Genomic DNA, 22,284 nt, shown 5'->3' with positions numbered 1-22,284 from the left:
TTTTTTTTTTTTCCCCTCAAATAGATTGTCAGCATAAACCACGAATGACCCCACTATCCATGTAGCCCCAGCACTATTTCTGTGACTTTCCCAACCTCTAAGGCCAACCAGCAGTTCTTACTTGGGTTACTATGACTCTTTGGCCTCTCACCCCAACAATGTTACAAGAAGGTTACAGGATGCTATTTAACAAAGTTCATTTTTGTTTCTTTCCTTCTCTTGTTTCTTTGCTCTGCATACTGGAGTAGTATTTATAGTGGGAAGATGTAGTCCAGGTCTCACTTACATGAGCATTGCTTTTAGATAGGCTTCACCCCGTGGCAATGTCATAAGCGTTGAAGTTTCCTATAATAAGTCTTGTAGTTACATCTGCCTGGAATTAATGAGGAAAGTATCAGAATCCAATTAGGAATTTCATTAAAAGTCATTGAAAGAAAGAGGAGAATAGTGGAAAAGGTGGAGAGAGAGAGCTAAAAGTTTCCAGAATAAAAAGAAACAAAGGCAGTTTTGAAGATAATTTATGTTTGGCTTTGCAACATTCAGCAAAATGTCAGAACAAATGGATGTATCAAGCAATAAAACTGAAATCCACTAGCTCTTGAAAGAAATTGTGTTCAGTATAATTCCCTGAGCCTTATTCACTAGAATTCTGCATGAAAACCAAAGGCTATGTTTATAAATCCTTACACAGGAATGAATTTTAAATTACTTTGGAAAGAAAGGTGGAATTATGTTTCCAGGAAAAAAATGTAGCCTTCCTTTATGAAGGTTTCTTAGGTTAGGAAAGGTATAAATGAAGTTGCAGTTAGCTTCTCTATATTAATGCAGACATCATACTTAGCATGACCGATTTCTTGATTTTGTGAATATATACTATAATGGAAATATACTTAGTTGGTTTTCACATGGAAGAATTCATTTTAGATTAATCCTAAAAATTGTGCAGTCTTGCTTGTTGTAAAATCAACCTAAACACTTAATTATACTTTAAAAAAAAAAAAAAATTGTCACAGAGCACATGTATTTTAACAAATATTTGCTTGAGAATAAACTATGCAAAAGAGATTCAGATAATTAATATGAAAATATGCATTAAAAAGGAAATTAAAAATGTCTCTTCAATGAATATGGACCTGTTTTCAAAGCAGTCTTAATCTATATCTTTCTCTGAGAGCTAGCAGATTTTAAACTGCAACTGGATAGAGCTCATCAGTGAGATAACAGACCTTTCATTGAGCTTAAAATGTATTTAAAGCACTTAGCTTTACTAATTTTCTGCTTATTGAGCCCTAATTTTTGTTACTGTAAATCTGAAATAATTCTGTTGATGTCAAATGGCGTTATACAGGTTTCATATCCATGTAAAGGATAGCAAAATCAGTCCATAAGCTTGCTCTAGTTCTGCTTCATCATTAGTATGTTGTGGGTGGGACTTAAACATAATTTGTTGCGGAAAAGCAAATGATTTGAATTACAATGCATTCATTTTCACAGCACTATTTCCATCTGCTTAGCTTCTCTGGAGGGTTAGTTCTGTTTGACATATCTTTATATTTTTAGTTATAATCTTTTATTAACAACAAACAAATATGTTGACAGTGCAAAACATTTTCTTTCATGAGCAGTAAAAGATAGGCAAACACTATTTAGGAAAAAGTGTATGACAGAGTTGAGGTAATACAAATTATAGGTTGCATTGAACATAAATACTGTCATAAGCATTAGATCAAAGTCTTGTTTCTAATTAATTCATCCCATTTGAATGTTTCCCTAAGTAATGTTGTTCCGTTGTTACATGTTGCTAGCAGTATTTTTATTCCAACTCTCTTGTGTCTTTTATTGCAGTAAGCCATATTCCTTTAGGGCTCAATTCTGCAGTCTTCACTCAATCTAAATTCCCAGTTCAGTCTGGGGGCAGGATTTGCTTGAACAAGGACAAAAGAATTTAGTCTCTAGTGTGTAGTTATATCTGTATTCTCAAAGCCTAAATGCATTTTATTTTAGCAGACTCTAGAATTTAGCATGGAACAGAAGAGTCTTAAATTCTACTCCACATTCTGGTTCTGAATTTTGTATGATAAGTTTCCTTAGCTTCCTTTTTCCATTAACGTTGCCACCAATAAGATAGGTATAATAATGAGCATTAAGTTCCTCTGACAGATAATTTGATGAAAGGCTCTGCGTACTTATTGTAGGTCAGATGCTGAGAGAGAAAACTCTCATACAGTATAAAGCTTAGATCACCCACTTAACATTTTCCTTTTTATGTGACTAGGAAGGAATTCCAGGGCAAAATCTGCTTGGGTAATTTGGAGTCAGTCACAAAGTGTTTAAAAGACTAACTTTTATTATATTGTAGCTGAGGTACAAGTTAGTCCCCAGGAACCCTTGACACTGGCAGTGTGGAAAAGGGGCATACAACTAGCTTTGCTTCCCATGCTCCAGCTGTACCAGGTAGACAAGAATTTCACTCTGTATGCAAAGAAATATTATTAGTTTATTTTCTCAAGGTCTCACACATATCTCAAACTCTACTGTCTGGCACGTTTTATACAAGTTAAACATCTACCTTGCCTATCAGAAAAGTGTCATATCTCAACTTCTCCAAGTCAAATAGGATATAGCACAACTCACATTGTTCAGTTCCAAATATTTAACTCGGGAACAAATTAACCATCTGTAAGAATATATGCAATTATCCTATCCTAACAGAATTGTGCCACGTACTTTGAACTCTCATAGAAAATGTCCTCTAAATCAACTGCCTTTTGGTAATATAAACTTCTAAATAATATTTGAATGACTAAAGCAGAAATTAATTTAGATTATCACACACAATGCCTGCAATTTTATATAACGGAGCTCAAATACAAATTTTAGACTGCTACAGAGCACAAACACAGATTCACTGAGAGAGCATAAAAGGTTTTCTGAAGGGCTAAAAAATGTGAACTCTTATCCCATATTACACTGTCCTGCAGATCTGTAACACCCATCTTTAGATAACAGTAGCATATGCCCTTAGCAAAATGTTTCTTGTATGTGAATCCAATGTACATTTGTTGAGAGGAACACAGTGAAGTCAGGCCTGAGCTTTAGAACATGTATACCATAATCTGAAATCTGGGTCACCAATGACTTTAAAAGCCATTGTCAGAATCCCTTTTTTCCCCGTACATCTGCTTTTATACAGTTGTATACTATTTCCTTTATGATCCAGAACAATTAAAAAAAAATCTCACATATTCATTTGTCATATATTCCATTTTGTTAACCTTTTTTCCTAAATATTTTCCTTCACACGCACCCCAGTTTTTAACACCTCCATTCTGCGATCCTCCAAAATGTTCAACTTGCTTTCATTTTTCTGTTACATGATCCTTCTCATTATTGTATCTTTTTTTCCTATTTGAATCCCTTCACTTCTGTGCAGTTAAGCTCACAAGTTACAACAGAGCAAAACCTTTAAAAAGCAGCTAATGTAATGTGTCAGCATGTCATAAAAAATAGCTATGTCCTTGCTTACCCGTTTTTTAAGAATGCTATTATGATGTTTCTAAAATTATTTTGTTTCACTAAACCCAAACACAAGATGATTTAATTAAAAGAGAACAAAAAGCTTTGATCAAAAAAAAAAAAAAAAAAAGAAAGTTGATCCAAACTGACTTAATTAGGTGAGGATTAGTATACTCTTTTCAATCTGTTATTTCCGTAATGGGTTAACACCCCTGAAAATGTTAATTGAATTGTGGAACTTAACACTGCCTGCATTACAGTGGTAAGAATTCAAACACAACAATTTAATTTTTGGAAGTGAAAATTGACATTTCTTATTTTTCGTTCTTCTTCTAAGAATAAAATACTTTAAAATCAGGCTGGACTATCCATGTGTGAGGTTTATGTATCATATGTACTAAAGTGACTGTTCCATTAACAAAAACTTCCAGTCAAGCATTAGAGGATGCTAATGAATATAAAGCAACCTCTCTAATTTTCTAATGGGTACGTTTTTCCAATCTGATCACTCCTTATGTGTCTTTAATAATGATTTATTTTTCAAGATTCCACTCATGACATCACTCTCCGTATCTGAGCCCTGAAAAAAACGTTTAGAAATCATGAAGTCCTATGTGAACTCCTACTTACAGCTTAATTATTGTAAACTATCTCTAACCCACATAAAAGCCAATTAAGAGGCAGCATGAGTAGCCATATTTAATATAAATAATATCAATGGCTCATATTCTCTCAGCATGATTTGGTTTAAACACTTAAACTATGAATAACTATAGAAAATTTTTGTAATACTCCTGAGGTAGAATAAAGTTGTTTAGAGGACGACTTTTTTGAGCTATAAAAATTTACATTTATATCTTACTGTATTATTCTAAGCCACAGTTATCACACTTTGCAACACATGAAGAATTAAAGATCTCTGTCAAACTCTGGGTGAATCTGAAACACACGAATACAATATTCATTCATTAACCACTGTATGAGATGTAGATGCTTTACTGAAAAAAAAAAACCCTCAAGAATGTACCAAAAAAAATTCAAAAGGACAGTTATTGAAGTTAACCATAAAAATTATTTCAATGTTCCTATCGGTCTGAGAAATTCCAAGGAAAAATACTTCTTTCTACATGTTAGCATAATGTAGTAATATGCTGATATATGCTTCTTATCCAACAGTTTCCATGGAAAGATTTAAAATAATATCCTGCCTATTACTCTGCAAGTTCAGACAGTTTTGTCCTGTAACTGAATCCAGATACATATACTGTTGCAGAGAACACTTTCTGCCATTTAATTTCTGCCCTCCATCCCAAAGATGACTGTCTTTTAGCATTACTGGATTTCCAGATTTCCTCTCAAATAACCTGCCTGTGCAAAACTCTACAGTAGTCAGGATAGCAGAGAACTGAGCTAGGATTATCTGCCTAATCTCCTAGCTCCAGCTATTCTGGTCATTTGGAACACTGTAATAAGATATTTAAATTGGAACATACATGCTTTCAAAAGCTACCATTTCCATAGGTATAACAGTAATTCATGAAGTAAAGGTAGGCCAGGGGCTTTGCCTTTGCAGAACAGTTCCTTTCAACTCACTGTATATGCACCAATAAGCAGGCAAACTCACAGAATAAACAAAAGCCTTGAAGATGCTACACTATTTGTCAAGGAGCACGGGAGGAGCTGACAGTGATGGATGTATGCTTTTATTTACTGTGCTTAGTATGCTCCTGAAGGCCTCCTTAACTCAAGGGATGGCCCCTTCTGTGCTAGCTCCGAGATCTTCACACATAGAGGGCAGTTCAGCTGCCGGCACAGAGATACTCTGTCCACCCAAGCAGTGATGCTGCTGGGCGCAACCGCAGATAAAATAACAACATACCCATATTTCACTAGAGGTTCCTGCTGCAATCGAATAATACCTTTATCCTGGACTGGAAAAGCAGCATTAAGCAGCTACCTGGTACTTGAGTTCTGGCCTTCTAAATCATGCGTGTTTTTTTCTTTAGAAATTACTGTATCTAGATGTATATAGGAAAAAAAAAAAAACGCTTGCTCTTTCCCTCAACTATTAAGAATGTGACATACAAGCTCTCTAGTCTGTGTATATCTTTGTGATTTAAGGAGTGGATCCAAAGTACAATGAAGAAGAATTTTATACTTTTCTAAAGTAGATTGTTTAATCAAGCATTCTTTGTGTAAAAGCTGCATCAAAAATTCTAATTAAAATGTAACCTGGGGTGGCTTCACCAATTCTAGTCTAATGCAAACTAATCCTTGTTTTAGGTAAATTAACTCTCAGGTCTTAATTTGCTCAGATTTCCCTTAGAGTCTTCCTTATTTAAGGAAAGAGTAGTTTGCTAGAATATTTCAGCCTTCTAGGCCAGTGGCTTCATCCCCTAAATATTTGCCTAAAAGAGAAAGATACATTCGATTTCCGATACCTTCTGTACCAAACAACAAGGTGGGTTTTTTGACATGAATACCATCCAAAGCATTATATATGTTAGTATACATACATATGCCCTTCCTCCCCTTGTCCCCCCAATTCAGTTGTCTTAGACTTAATATTTTTTGACTGTTCACATTAGACATGAGTGAAATATTTAAAGTAAATAAGAGTTAGGACCACTTCATATCATAACACACAGTAAGACAAGAGTCTTATCATCTCATGGAAACTGAATCACAGCAAGACAATTAAACCAGCCTTAGCTGTGTTTGAAACACTGGAAAATACTACAGAAATTCAGAAAATTACTTGACATCGCTTCTAATTTCTGCTTAACATGCAAAAACATCTGGGATTTCTGAAGATGTAACTAATCTCAGTGGATGTTTATAATCCAGTGTGCATTATTCCTAATTTATGATTAAGTGTTCTGTTTCTCAGTTTTCAGTCTGGTCCATCTATCATAACTAGTCCATCATTTAACTAGTCAACTACACTTGGCAGTAGTCAAAGTTACCATTTTAAAATTCCTTCTTAAATGGAAATTTGTAAGAGTTACTGACTAACCCAAATGACCAATATATGCATCAAAAGAAATAGAATCAATTTGAAAATGACTGGCACATAAGAAGAAAAAAACTCAAAACTCAAAACCAAATGACAAAGCCCAAAAGAAAACCTAATCAGATTTATATCCGAAATAAGTGACAGATCAATTTCACTATGGTTTTGCCTACTTGCAACAGCCAGTATCTGAACCATATGAGAAAAAGAACCAAAACCAGAATGACTTGATGCTTGATGGCTTATATACATACATATTTAATAAAAAAACATTAATCTCCTGACATCATAGTCAACACATAAAATGCTCCTACATGGCTGTGAATATTCCTTCTATTAGTAGGGCACCTAAGGACAGTGAGATGTTAAGAGAAAGCCACAAAAAATTGACAGTAGGATCAGGAAGGAATAGAAACAGCATACAAATGATAGATATTTAACATCATGTTTAGAAAGCATACAAATTTTGCTCTGTTTAGTATAAAAGAAATGCACAAAATATGTACGTCTATCAATAATTAATTTTATTATTATTTTAAATCAAGTTCTTTAAGTGGCCTATGGCTTCTTATTTTAGAGAGCTGGTCACAAGAGGGCAACATAGTTACATACATATGGAGCAGTTATGACATCCCACCCAATGGAACTTAGTAGTACATAAAAAAATACAACAGGGTATAAGAGTTGTTCATTGATCAGTGTTTCTAAGAGTAAATATCAGATTAAAATTACAAAAGGTAACCTTAACACTGTCCCTCTATACCGGTTCCATAATACAATCTGGTCACAGTGTAACATGGTATTTTCAAATAACATGTAAATGTGTCGTACAATTTTTACTACATTCTTAAAGGATGCACCTGCTCTTGTTGGAAATCCATACAACTTTTCCCAGATCTGTACAAGCGTCTTTCAATATTGCACAGGAAAAAAATTAATCAGACAAGTAAATCAGAGATTAGTCTGAAAATGCCACTGTTACTGGAACATCATCTCCTACAATATTCTGATACCCTCTCTTAAGTCATTGATTACATATTGTTTTTTCTCTGTAGAGGCTCTGCCTCATTCAGAAAGAATAAACTAGGTAGCTTAGTGATTAGGGAATGTGAGATGTTTGGGTAGAATATGGGTAGTACATTCAACCTTAATTCCCTCATTATTGTTCTCTTAGTAAGATCAACAGCATCAACAAAAGTTCTTAAGTGAACCCCTCTTTAAAGGGATATTTTATTTGTTTCAATGTAAAAATTCTCCTTGATAAAAGCAGAGGAACACTTTACAATAAGATTTCAAAATAAGTTTTTATGCAGATTTAGCCTTACAATATTTCGATAGAGGAAGCTTTGTAGATCTGATATTCTGAAAAGACAAAGGCTCTTGTCTTAGTGCTGATTATCACTTTCAAGGTTATTCACTACGTTTATACTGGATTTAAGTCATGCAACACACAGAAGAGTCAAGAGAATTCCCACTATAGGTGCAATGCTGATCAGCAATATTGTCGTTATTAATTACCACAACAACATCGCAAATTGTGTACAGGAAATCAACTGGAACAAGACTTCCAAGGACTCTCTGACAATGTCAGACAAAAATAAGTTCCAATCACTATAGTAACAGCTGTGAGCAACCTTCTGGTTGTATTGCAGTCAATGGCAAAACTCCCACAAACATCAGAAAGGCCTCAAGTTCATTTTGACAGTCATCCATGAGCCACACAACTAGCATTGACGTTTTAGATGTGAAGTAAAAACAATGAATATCTCTGCAGCTTGCTTGTAAATGAATGCATTTACATTGTCTAGAGTGCTTGAATGCCTAACCTACATACTGAAAATTCTGTAAAGCCAAAGTCCAGCCTTCTTCGAGAACAGACTTAAATATGCAGATCTGTTATTTGCTCAATACATTTCTGAAAAAGATTTGTAGATTTGTTTGTTTGTTTGTTTTCCTGTCACAGTCAGCCTGACACTCCTCCCTTGTACATTCCAAAGTTTTCAAATTGTTCTTTTATCTGGGGTGAAAGCAGGATGGGAAGAGGAAAGAGAGGATATAAAGTAGTAAAAATAAAATTCAAGAACAAATTCCAGAAAGAAATCTAATTAGATTTATTCAAAAATGAAGTATTATATTAAAAATGAGAATCCAAGCAGTTAGAATAAAAAAAAAGCAGTATGATCATTTTAATGTATCTAAAGTTTGATAATTTTTATTCTGAGGAAAAAAAATCCTTTTTTCATAATTCTTTTCATATTTAACCACCCGAAGCAAAATTAGGACCAGCGAGTGCTTCTCTCACATGAAACTTTGTTGTATGGAGAGCTTAATGAAATCGTAATTTAATGTGACAATTTTTTTGAAAGTGTGGTCTATAACACACCAGTTCATTTAATCCCAGACCTTCAAATGTCATGATCCTTCTCCATATCAAAATCTCATAGTGGGAAGGCAAAGATGAGGTGTTAGTCATTTTTATTGCTTTTGTCATCATAGTCTCATTGCTTTTCATCTTCATACTTTAATTTACATAGCACACAAGGTCCGTGAGCTGACTCCCTTGGAGCTATCCTGAATGAGATCATCCTATTTTGTTAACAGCTCTCTCACACAGATTTCAATATCCTACCTCTTGTTCATCTCACTGTTCATCATGATCTTAATCCTTCTGGCATTCCTCTAGTCACATTTTTTTCTAGATCTTTATCATCCACAAACACGCACCTTAACGTCTAAAACCCTGAGACTTCAGAGAATCCATACTGCACAGTCAATTTGAGTTATCTATTCTCAGGTGAACTCCTGAAGACTTAGCCTAGGTTTTAAAGAGAAGCCAAGATGCAATTACTGAATTACTGCATATAATAATTACGTTAACAGCTGAAGAGCTGTTAAGACTACACCCTCTTGACAGACCACACAAGGTGAGCTAAAAATGCAGCCACATTAGAGCTAACTCAGGGAAAATAAAAGGCATGTCACACATATGATCAGTCCCAGTGATTGTCATATACCTGTGGCATCTATACTTAAGACTAATGATTTGCGTGGAAAAAAGTAGGTGATGCACAGAAGACAACCACAACTAAACAAAAATGCATGCCCTGGTGACTGCAATCTAAAGGAAGAGAAGAATGTGCTCAAGCCGTTTTTAAAGCAAAACTCTTTATCAAGCTGTAAGACAGAGAGAATTAAATCCCCAAACAATGTAAAATGATATCTGCATAAAATAGTATGAATAGCAAAGCTACAACATTAATTCCTTCATGGTTGTATAGTAGAAAATCAAGGAGCTTATCTTTCTTAGTAGTTATAACCTACTAATTTGAAAGAGCTCCTGAGTGCAATAATGAGACCAGTCTTCACTACTTGAACTGAAATATCCTTTTTAACTTACAAGAAAACTGTAGGTAGGTGATTTCAAAGAAATAATTTCTAATGTTCTTTCTATAATTTTACTTTACTGCACATCTCAGTAAAAAATAAAAATTATAGCAAAATACACAATAAGGTTTAAGAATGGTAGTGGGCTGTGAAAAGTAAGAAGTGCATCAAGTATTTAGCTTTCCATATACTGCAGAGATTTATTTTAATCCTTATGTATTCACTTTCACTACTCCTGAGATAATTCTTTGTGCAGTCCCCTGTGGAACACAAACCATTCTCCAAGGAGAGGTCAGCTACCTCAAACCTCTTTCCACTTCTTTCTTCAAGGAACCCAACATGAGTTAGTAATTACAGACATTTCAACAAGCAAGCCTCTCCTATCTCCTACTGGTCATGTCTTTTAAAGGTACTATTATCCTCTAATGACCTGTAAAATCTCAGAAAGAAAGGCAACACATAAAAGTCCAGCTGCTTTCTTTCTCTGCCTAGCTTCAGCATGATGGAAATCAAGAACCCCTGACTGTGTTATGGCCCTGCGTCAACTCTTCTGCTGCTGCTGTCACCCATGGTAGCTCTCTTTTCATGACAGGTTCCTCCTCATTAGCTTTTGCTCTCCTACCACTGGTGAAATTCACACACTCATTCTGTTGTACAGCTGCATTTCAGGCTGTCACTTACCTAAGACTCAGGACCTCATCCAAAGTCCAGTGAATCTTCCCAAAATTTTAAGATTATTTGGATCTAATCTGTGATCTGAAAAATATGAAAGGACTTGGTTAATTGGTCTTCTATGTTTCCTGCTTTTACCATATTCAACACAATTTTGACACTCCTTTCAAAGAGCAAAGGAAATTCACGCTGACAGGAACCTTTTTCCCATGCCACACATTCAGAAAAATTTTAATTCCTTGCAATAGAAAAAACAGAAGAAATTTCACATAGGAGTACTCTGAGGGACGACTAAGTGTACTGGGTTGCGCTGAGTCTGGTTAGAATTTTTCCCTAAAAAAAAAGCAGGTCCTATTCACTCAGTCTCTAAATAACAAAGATAAACATAAAATAATAATAAAAAAATTAATAAAGAAATTTTGGAATAGATGTCCAATAATAGTTGCTAATATTTTGGTGACATTCGCAAACAGCTATTCATTCTAACACTTGCACACACAGCTACAAAAGCTTGTGTTCTTTCAACCAAATCTTCCTTTTTTCGTAAGTACTCAGCTTCTATTGCTTCTTATGGAGTCCTATGGGAGCCAGGTGCACTCATAATCATTAAAACCAGGACATGTTTTCACATTAGCTACAAAGACACATATTTCCAAGTTGATTATTGGAGTCACAAAGTGAAATGTTGATCTCACTGAAGTCATAAATTTTAGAAAAGAAAGCAGTTTATCTGAACAACATTTGAACAAGTTCCTTTATTATATGATTTTAAAATTACTATATATGTGGAAACAAAAGATGGCTCCCACAGAAATTTTTGCCACCTTGGACGCTTGAAGACAATATAACACATGAGTGCTTTTTGACAGCAAAATTGCCATTTTGTCTGAGAATAAAGTTTAGTCAGAAAAAAGATCTGACTGCTATTGGTGGGTTGGCCGTGGCTAAGGGCCAGACACCCACCCTGTTGCTCTCACTCCCTCCTCCTCAACAGGAGCAGGGCAGGAAGAAAGATGGAAAAGCTCGTGGGTCGAGATAAAGACAGGGAGATCCCTTACCAATTACCATCGTGGCAAAACAGATTCGTCTTGGGGAAAATTAATTTATTGCCAGTGAAAAACAGAGTTGGATGGTGAGAAACAAAGGCAAAAACTGAAACATTTTCCCTTCATCCCCCCTTCTTCCCAGGCTCACCTTCATTCCTGACTCATCCCCTCTGCGCAGCGCAGGGGGACGGGGAACGGGTGTGTGGGGGCAGCCCCCGGCGGCTCCCCGCTGCCGCTCCTGCCTCCTCCGGCTGTTCCCTGCTCCAGCCTGGGGCCTTCCCCGGGGCTGCAGGGAAACCCCTGCCCCAGCGGGGGGGGGTCTCTCCCGGGGCCGCAGGGCCATCTCTGCCGGGGAGGGGGGCCCGGAGCACCTCCTGCCCTCCTCCCGCTCTCCCCTCGGGGCTGGCAGGGCTGTTTCGCACCCCGTTTCCCTCAGCCCTTTTGCCCTTTCTTCCCCAGGCTTTCTTTCCCCGAGGCTGAGGGGCTCAGCTGTGCCCGGCGGTGGGGCCGCTGGAGCCGGCGGGAACCGGCGGGAACCGGCTGGGTCCGGCCCGGGGCAGCCCCGCCTCTCCCCTCACAGCCGCCGCCGGCCCTGCAGAGCCGCCTGCTCCTGCCGGCGCCGGGCAGCTGCTCGCAGTGCAGCACCTCTCTGACGTGAATTTTGAGAAGTCTTAAAATAAAAGCGGAAGTGGACCAAAGATATGTGCTGGAGTTGGTTGATCTAAAACCCCTGCAAATGAAGCTTTCCAAATTGAACAACACTTCTAGACACTAAATCATTCTGAAAAGGTGAGTCTCAAGCCAGCAATGAGGAATTGTATAGCTGTTTAATGCAGTGTTCCAGGAGAGCTATGAGGGCCCTTAAAACTGTGCTTTTAAAATGTGGGACCTTACAATTTTTTGATGCTTTTCAGCTATAGAATGTATTTAATTGTGCATCTTGAATTTCCTAGGAATTTCAAGTGCTCTGTTTTTCAGGAAAATCACATAACTTACAACACTATGCAATTTTAAACCAGGTTTTTCTTTAAAATACAGTTTTGCTCAGCTTGTCATTTGTTGTTCTTTCCATATGGAATAGTTATGTGGCCGTTCTGATATATACAATGATATGTGTTCAAAGTATTGGTAGGGCTAGTCCCTTTTTAAAAATAGTTGGTGGTACAATACAGTGATGTTCCTAATGAGGCGGTTCAGTTAATGGTATGCAAAAACAATTAACAACTGGATTCCACTTATTTTTTTTTAGTGATTAGTTTTGTGGTTGTTCTTTTATAAAGTCTGAAATGCCAGCAAAATGTGTGTACATGCTGGAAGCTTTTCCCACAAGGGACGTAGCACGGCAGAACCTCCTACTCAGAACTCACTAATCCAAACAGCTGACATAAATACTAAGCGGGTGCTGCTTCTGCAACAATTTCTATTCTACATGTTCTAAAAAGTTACTATTTCCTTTATCTCCTACCAACATTCAGTAAAAGCAACAACTCAATAATCTATATGAGAAATATCTTAACATTGGCAACCATCGCATCACACCAGTAGGAACCTTCACTAACCTGAAGAATGATAGATAGTCTTCAGAAACATTTGAATCAGTAAGGTTCCACTCTATTCTGCAGTTAACATTTTTCATATGGTTACAAATAAGCCTTGATAATTTGATCTACTACGTTATGGGTCAGAAGCTCAGGATTTAGTAAAAATTATTTCAGTAAGTTCCATATTTTATTGTCTTGCACGTATGCTTTGGATAGGTTGGGGCCATAGGGAAGAAAAGTTTATTTTAATAGCTGTAAAATGCACAGATAGCAGGTAGGTATCTCTTCTAGCTATACTATTCTCTGTTGTTGCACTTTGGTAAAAACAAGAGAACTCAGGCACAAAAGCTGCTTGAGTTCAGAAAAAGACAACAATAGTTCAAGTCTTCCTCATAAAAGGAGATGAGCAATGCCCATCTGTAACTGCTGTCTCCAAGAGATTCTAAATCTATTCATTATCACACCGAAGACGTTCTGCATTTTGTCAACAAAAATAGTAGTACACATTGTCAGATGCACTGCATTTCCACAGCTATGCTTTTTTGACAGAAAAGACAAGTAAATAACCCCCAATCTCCCTCTACTTTGCTTAATTTGTTTCTGCTATCTCAAAACAGACTATTATTGCGTTTATAAATCAAAGCGTAATGCTTCTTAACTGCATGACAATCTCAAATGGGCTGAACAATTTGGGGGACTACAAACTGCATACACATCTGCTGGTGAGGCACAAAGACGTGGAAATGCACAAAACTGGCAATCTGGAGCATCCCACATGCTTCCCTATCATAAACACTCTAGTCAGTGCTATGTTGAGACAATGACAAAAAACACATCAAAGTTGAGAAGCAATCTAATATCAAAAGCTAAGACTTTCCTAAATAGGATTAAATTATTCAACCTCAACAGTGGGGCTGCAGTACCGAGGAGAGCCTTAAATGAGTTAAGTGAAGGGAAAGACGACACATCTGAAGACCCGGAGGTTGCTGTCAATTAAGAAGTCCTATAAAAGTAGATTGTATCCCTTAGAAAGTTGATACACTCCATGAGAGCAGATCGAGAGTATTCCAACATAGGGTAAACACAGATACACCTAGGAATTTCTCATTGAGCCCTGCAACACCTGATGGAAAACCTGGATTTGCTCTTATTCATGCTAGCAAAGCTTTGAACCAGTCCTTTCCCATAATCTCCACTCGACGGGAATAATCCTTTACAGCTATCCTAACTCCAAGAGTTACATGTCTGGATATGAGTTTAGCTCCTTTTAGCAAGCATGGGTGGAATTATGACTGCAAAGTCCATGTCCATTTTTGTCTTTAGTGGCAAGACTTTAGTAGGGAATAACCACAGGGGCAACAGCTTTCTCAGACTACACATTGAAATCCAGCATTTGGTTAGATCCCTCCTCCTCTTTTCCTGGGAGTTTGTTCCTTGACTTGTGTGTTTAGCCTCAGAGTCACATTCTAGTCCTTCAAATATGGCAATTAAGTTCCTTATGATACAATTTCATGCTTTAGTTTATCTGACAAAAAATAGTGGATTACAGCAGAAATAAGAACTTTCAGTAGTGATGGAGACAGTTGCTGATATCAAGGAGAGATTTAATGGGTTTACTGGTTTTATGCCAGTCTGTAGGCAAGAATTATTTACAGCACAATATTCATTCAGGCCTTCCAAATTTTGTTCAAGAAAAGCAGACTTTGGATACAGCCAGCAAAAATTATTCCAAGCACTTTTGCAGTCAATTGAAGAATGAGGCTGCTTGACTAGAAGTGAAAAATGGAATATATTATCATATTCTATTACTTCACAAATTGAAAACAGTTGTTTGAAAATATTTTTCTTTGCAAAAGTGGCACTTCCTTTGCATTTCACTTGCACAGCAAGGCTACAATTCCCCTTTTTCTCTCCCCACCCCCTTCTCAAAAGAAAAGAAAATAAATGTAACATTAGGAAGATCAAGACTGGCATCAAGCTATCAAAGAGTACATTCTGTATTAAAATTTTCGGGAAAGACAACTGCATGATCTTTCTGTTAAAGATTTATGGCCTTGATAATCCTGGTAGTTCTGTGTTCCATGGTAAACCATAAAGATTCTTTTAAAAAATTACTTTGTTTTTCACTAACGGAAAAAAGTAACTTCTCCAGCACAGCACCGTTTAGATGCTTGCTTACTTTAATACACTGACTCAAGTTTGTAAATTAAAGATAATGTAAAACTAATCGAACAGGATGCACAATTTCTATAATGGGACAATTCTGAAAATGTTAATCTATTTAGGATTGGGTTTTTTTTAATTCAATTTGATATGTAGTGTCATTGAAAAGATTTAGGAGCTCTTTGGACAAAAATATGTGAACCTAATATTACAAGAACAGCTATTTATTCCTTTGACTAAAATTTGGCCTTCTAAAACTAGCAAAAACTTACTGTTTGAGATTTCCAATTCCACTAAGTTAGAAAACAGAGAGATGTTAGTTTTGTTCTATGTTCCCACGGAATTATTGAAGGAGATGAATAATGAACACTATTATCATAACTAAAATTTTTATTATGTCTAGGATATCTTCGACTCTCAAAACACTTGCTCATATCTTGGGAAAACGTTTTCTTACTTTGAAAAAGAGCTGATGAAATCCTAATCCAATAACATGAAAGTATGTGTGGACATTTTGAGGGGATGACTAATGTTAAACAAAACAAGTTCATCTCAGCTCTATACAAATGAGTCATAATTTTCATTTACTGAAAAAGAACGTGTTTCAATCTCATTTATTTTGTCACAGGAACCTTAATTTGAACTCTGGTAGCTAGAGATTAAGGGATATAATACATTAATGAAAAGTATGGCTTCATAATGTTATAGACATGGAATTGTTACAGACATCAAGAGGAAATACTTTATTAATGAAGCTGGTGTATCTAGTAAAAGGAGATCTTAACCCAGTGACCTGATGCAGCATACCCTGGAATTATGGAAGGCTGCCTATTGATTTTTAACGGTTACCAAATGATCACAGATTTCAGTGGGGCTTCGTTGTAGTTTCAGGCTGTTGAGTACCCATTAAAATCTTCACTGCTAAATCTGTGATTTCACTGTGGTAAATTAAAACTTAGGCTGATTTACTAAAGTTGTCTGATGATTCTTTATTTTATACCTCAAACACATTCATCATTTACTCTCAAGCATTCTGCATTTGTCAAATACAGCAAGATGCTTCAAGAGCAGTGGGGAAGACAATCTAGCTTTGATCATATTTTGTGTTACCTGTGTTTGTTATAGAGCACTTCTGTTTGCATTCTTCATGAGTCAGGGCCCTGAAAAGGGATTCAGACTTCTCTCTGTGCTCTATTCAGTGCTGTGGGAATCCAGTAAACGTGCTCACAGATTTTCAACAGGGAGAGCTTTTCTGGGCTTTGTTGATTTTGCAGTTTGCTCTCAAATACAGCAGGAAATTTTGGCTGATGTTTTCAGGGTTGCCTAAGGGATTTTGATGACCAGTTCCTATTAAAATTAATGAGAATTGAGCATACAAATCCCATTGGTAATCTCACCCTTTATGTTATTAAAACAATAAAAGTTGGAGAAGAGTGACATGTAAAATAAAATTTATGTTGCATTAAAAAAGAAAGTCTTGCTATCTATAAAACCATTCAGCAGTCCCTTTCTCCTCAACCTTCACTGAAATCGTTTACGGAAACTCTGTGAAAGCACTTTTATTACAGCTCTAGAGGCTCATACATGGGCCTTGCTTTACATGGGTTGTTTGAGTGATATTTATTTTATATTACAGTGTATTTCTGAAACTTTGACCTCTAATTTATTACAGGAGAGTCATAATAATAATAAAAAATGGTAATAAGAGCTTCAGTTTTTAACAATTTTGCTGATGCTTTATATCTTTCACATTGCACTTTCATTGACTTACTAAGAGTTTCTGAACACTAGACATACCTGTGTTCTAACTGTTGAAGAATCAGTCCTGCATGAGATAGTCCTAGAAATGGAAAGTAGGAAGAACACTCTTGAAGCGCTTGAGTGCTGCCATTAAAACCTTAGTTGCACATTGAAGGACAGATTCACTGTTGATATCACAGAAGACTGAGAATTTAAGAGATATACTGATAGAGTGCAAATGCATTCAAAAGGTTTCTCGAGGTTAGGACAGAACTGAAATATTTTTTAGTGTCTGGCTCAATAAGGCAGTGACAGATCTTAAGCTCATATGAGACAAGAAATGGCTGGAAAAAGAAAACTATTCTCATGAAACAAAATGAAGCAAAACAACAACAAAACAAAACATTTTTGAAAAATATTTATTCAACACTTAGGCGAAAAGTTTAAAAAATGCAGAAAACTAATCTTGGGGTTTCTTTTTGTCTGCTATTTATTTGATAGAAGGATCTTCACAATGTCATTTTCTCCTGTAGGAAGCAAAACTGACATAACTTTTCTTGAAGAAAAGCAGTCAAAAAGCTATAATTTAATTTTCTTGATGGAATTTTCAAATTTCTAAGAACAGAGGGTTTTTTAGTTGGAAAACTAATGAGATGGAAGGTATTCAACAGTAAAATAATTTCTGTCCAAATACAGAACATTTCATACAATTTATTCCATACTTTTATAAATAATGAGTAAATACAATTTCTAATAACCTGTGCTGACTCTTACTTATATTTTTAAATATTAACACATAGATTTTATGATTATCTTTCCAGAAATTTAAGCTAAATTTTTAATAAAACTTTAGGTTCTCTGTCTCTTCTTCTTCCTGTTCTCCCTTTTTTTAAAAGAAGCTGTATGCTTGCTTTGCAAAAAAGGGCCTGGAAGTCCTGGTGGACAAGTTGAACATGAGTCAGCAGTGTGCCCTTGCATTAAAGAAGTTCAACTGCATGTACACAGGTGGGATCATAAATGCAGACTGGAAGGGACCTCAGGACTTGTCTAGTCCATCCCCCTGCTCAAAGCAGGGTCAGCTGTGCGGTCAGACCAAGTTACTCAGGGCTTTATCCAGTCGGGTCTTGAAAACATCCTAAGACAGAGGATGCACAGCCTTTCTGGGCAGCTTGCTCCACTGCCTGCCTGTTCGCAGAGTGAAAAAGTGTTTCTTTATAGCCGGTCTGAATTCACTTTATACTTGCTGTCTCTCATCTTCCCACCTTGCACCACTGGGAAGGGTCCCCTTCCAGCTTCTTGATAACCCTCTCGTAGATTACTGGGGCGTTGTGTTAAGCACCCCTGAGATGATCTCTCCTCCAGGCTGAACAAGCCCCAGTTCCACAGCCTCTTCTCATAGGGTAAGTGCTACAGCCCCCAGCCAGTACCCTCTGCTGAACTCACTCGTTCATCAATTTCTTTCTTCTATTGAGGGGCTCAAAACTGGATGCAGTATTTCAGATGGGATCTCACGAATGCCAAGTGGTAGGGGGTAATCCCTCCCCTCAGTGTACCCCTGTCAATACCTCCCAGGGCACCGTTGGCCATCTCTGCAGCCAGGGCACACCACTGGCTTATGTTCAGTTTGTATCTGCCAAGGCCCGCAGGTCACTTCCCACAGGGCCGCTCCCAGTCAGGCAGGCCCCAGGCTGTGTCCTTGAGAAGGGGCAGCACTTGGCTTTGCCCTTGTTGCATTTCATGAGGGTCCTGTTGGCCCATTCCTCTAGCTTCTCTAGAGCTCACTGGATTGCTGCCCTGCCCTTCAATGTATTGACTAGTTCCTTAGTTTGGTGTCATTTCCAGACTTGGTTGGTGTCTCCTCCTTCACCTCTGCCAGGTCACTAATAAGAATGTTAAACAGAACAGGTCTCGGAGCAGCCCTCTGCAGTACTGCGCTTGTTACCAACCTCCACTTAGAGTACAAGCCACTAACCACCACTCTTTGAGCCCAACCATACAACCCATTTTTCATCCGTTTAGTTGTCCACCCATCCAGACTGTTATGTCTCAATTTGGATAGAAGAATATTATTGAAGATGGTGTTGAAAGCCTTGCAAAGTCAAGTGACATCTACTGCAAGGGATTCTACCACTTTGGATCCCGTGAGACCAAATCTAGAGTATTGTGCCCACTTGGGGGATCCCCTGTACAAGAAAGACATTGATGTACTGGATCAAGTCCAGTGGAAAGTCATCAAGATAGTCAGGGGACTGGAAAACACAGTATAGGAGGAGAGGCTGAGAGAGCTGGCTTTGTTCATCCATAATAGGAGAAGGCTAATGGAGAATTTTACTGCTGTACAATTCCCAAGAGGGGTGACATGGACAAGATGGAGCCATACTCTTCTTGGAAGTACACAGTGAAAGCAGAAGAGGAAATAGGCCCAAGCTGCAACACAGGAAATTTCGATTAGATACAAGGAAAAGCTTTTTCACTGTGAGGTGATCAAATACTGGAGAGGGTGTAGAATCTCCATCCTTGGAGGTGTTTAAGACTCAGCTGGACAACACAACCTCTAAAGGTCCCTTCCAACCTAAATTACTCTAGAATTCTATGATTTTTCTATCCCCCACAATTTCTCTAACAGAAAATTATGAATGACACTTAAATGATCCTGTAAGTATTACATAGTAGATCTCACTGGTCAAAACTACCATGTAAGTAAACTCTAACTTACGCTTTCATCTGTGTACCTTTCAAAGTTGATTGCATTTACATTAGCCATCTGCTCATTAGTGAGCATTTAAAATAAAGCTTAATGATAATAAAAAGCATTCTTGACTACGCTTGTACCATTTCCTACGCGTAATGGGGGGATCAACTATTTCCTCAACCTTTCACTCACTCTAAGCATACATACAAAATTCTTCTCTTGTTATACTTTCTATGCCTTATTTGTTTTATGCTTCAGATTTCTGATTCTCTTTTCACAGTTGCACTGTTCTTTAGTTCTCATCCTCAGCAATTTGACTTAGTCACTGCTTGTGACATTCTTTCTTCAATTTTTATTTGAAAATCATATAGATTGGTAAAGTTGATACGTCTTTAAACTGACCTTCCCTTCATTTATGATCTTAAAATTACCTGTCACTCTCTTGAACTCCTTCCTTTAGGAATGATGTCCAGTTAATCCTACCTACCACCCCTCTCAGTTAACTGAAAATTGATTTCTGGAAGTCCCTCACCTGGTTTCATGTGGAATTTCTCTTACCCATTCCGTGCTACACATTATAAGCATTCATACATGTCACAAGTACAGGAAATATTTACCTTGAGACTGAATTTAGACATTACCAATAGCCCAGTATTGCTGCTGGACTGCACCTATGTTCACAACTATTAAAAAGAAAAACTTAGTTGATAATAATCTTCCATATATCACAAATACTTGTTTTATGTAAATGCAGACTCACAACATGTTAAAATCTCTTCTAGTTCTCCAAACTGATCTGAATTTCATCCTCATTAAAAAATATGTTTAGCTAGTATTTTTAAAATATTTCTATTAATTTTTGGAAAAATTATGAGTAATACAAAAAATAGAAAGCATATATAGAAAAATGTCTCCTTTTAAAATGAAGGGTCAAAACATGAGTAAGGGATGAGTGCTTTAATTCATGTATTTAATGTAAAAGTTTTTGAGATTCTTGTAATTATTTCTAGAGTTTGATTTAGTACGTAAATAATATGTTTAACTTGTTCTCCATTTCTTCAATAGCCATCCTGAATTTAAAAATACATGCTAGTTTAAAGTACAAAAGGTAATTTATTTTAAGTGTGACTAAAAAAAACCCTTTCTACCTCTGAATGAAAAGTTCTCCATTTAATGCCAAAATTTTAACATTCTTTCCATGTCTGTTTCTTAAATTAAGAGCTAAGAATCAGTAGCTGGTGTTCAGAAATATGAAAGTACAAAACTGATTCTATCAATGTTAAAAGCGGCTTCTATTTCAGAAGCTAAGCTTAGAACTAAGCTTGTAACAATAGTAAAGTGTCCAATTTTGCTAAAATGTGCTTATACAATGCTTGGGACAGTTTCAGAAATAGCCTTTTTTTGAGTTCTTAAAATATTAAGACAGCAAAACTGTATACAAATTCATAGCAAAATCCTGGGTGTATATTCCTTTCTCAGAAATCCCAGGGGCTTCAATATGAAATTGTCAAGCACTGCACAAATTATAACTGTCAGCTTTGCTTCTTGTTTTATCATATTTATATATATCACATAAGAATACTACTCATATGTTTCTTACACACTTTGACATGCAGATTTGGTGGCATGAACTTCTCACCCTGTGAGATAGATACTATTTTGTAGATGTTTGCCAAATTAAAATGAACAGGTCTTTGCCCTTAGCAGTCCCAAAGTGATACAAGCTTTCTGAGGCAAGAAAGCATAAGAAAAAAAAAAAAATCCTGGGAATCAATTTGAATATTTTAACATTACTGTGGTGTTTGCTTTTACCCTGATAACCTACCACATCAAGGAACACCAGGAAGTACATCTGCATCGCTTTCAAATGAAAATCCAATAGCCAGTCCAAAACATTAGGAATGGAGACTATTAGAACAGACACTATAATCTCCTACTAACATATCCTACTAAGATTTTTCACATCTTCTCAGTATGCTTCACAATAATACTGCCTCTGTCATTCAAAAAGTTCTTTTAATGAACAAAAATAATTTCTCAGATTTCAAGGGATAACCTAGACACTCAGGTTTGCCCTGCCTGAGCTTTGAGCTGTGCTTATCATAGTGCTAAAATCAGTCCAGTAGTGCTAAGTCTCCATTAACATATTCTGAATCTCACCATGGTTTATAAAGCTCAGAATTGACTCTGTACATCCAGCATTCACACAACTTCTGTGCAAACATGAAAAAAAAAATTGGTTCAAACATCCTTAGACTTTCGTATTGGAAGGAAATGCTTTTCTTATTTTTGTCTTCTCCAATTCCTTCTTTATTTTCTTGACCGCAAAAGCAAATAGAGACCAGTCCCAAATTTTACAAAGTATATATAGCACAGATTATGAAAATTGACAGAATGTGAGTACCAGCATGTATCAATTATAGCTGAAAATGAAAGAGAAAAGTTTAGGAAACAATAAGCAACAATTTTGCTCCACTGAAATGAACCTAGACAAAGGTCAGAATGTATTTTTGTTCA

Source organism: Aquila chrysaetos, chromosome 18 (genome assembly GCF_900496995.4).
Source record: "Aquila chrysaetos chrysaetos chromosome 18, bAquChr1.4, whole genome shotgun sequence".
In the NCBI taxonomy this organism is placed as follows: Eukaryota; Metazoa; Chordata; class Aves; order Accipitriformes; family Accipitridae; genus Aquila; species Aquila chrysaetos.
Note: the sequence above shows the minus strand (reverse complement) of the source record.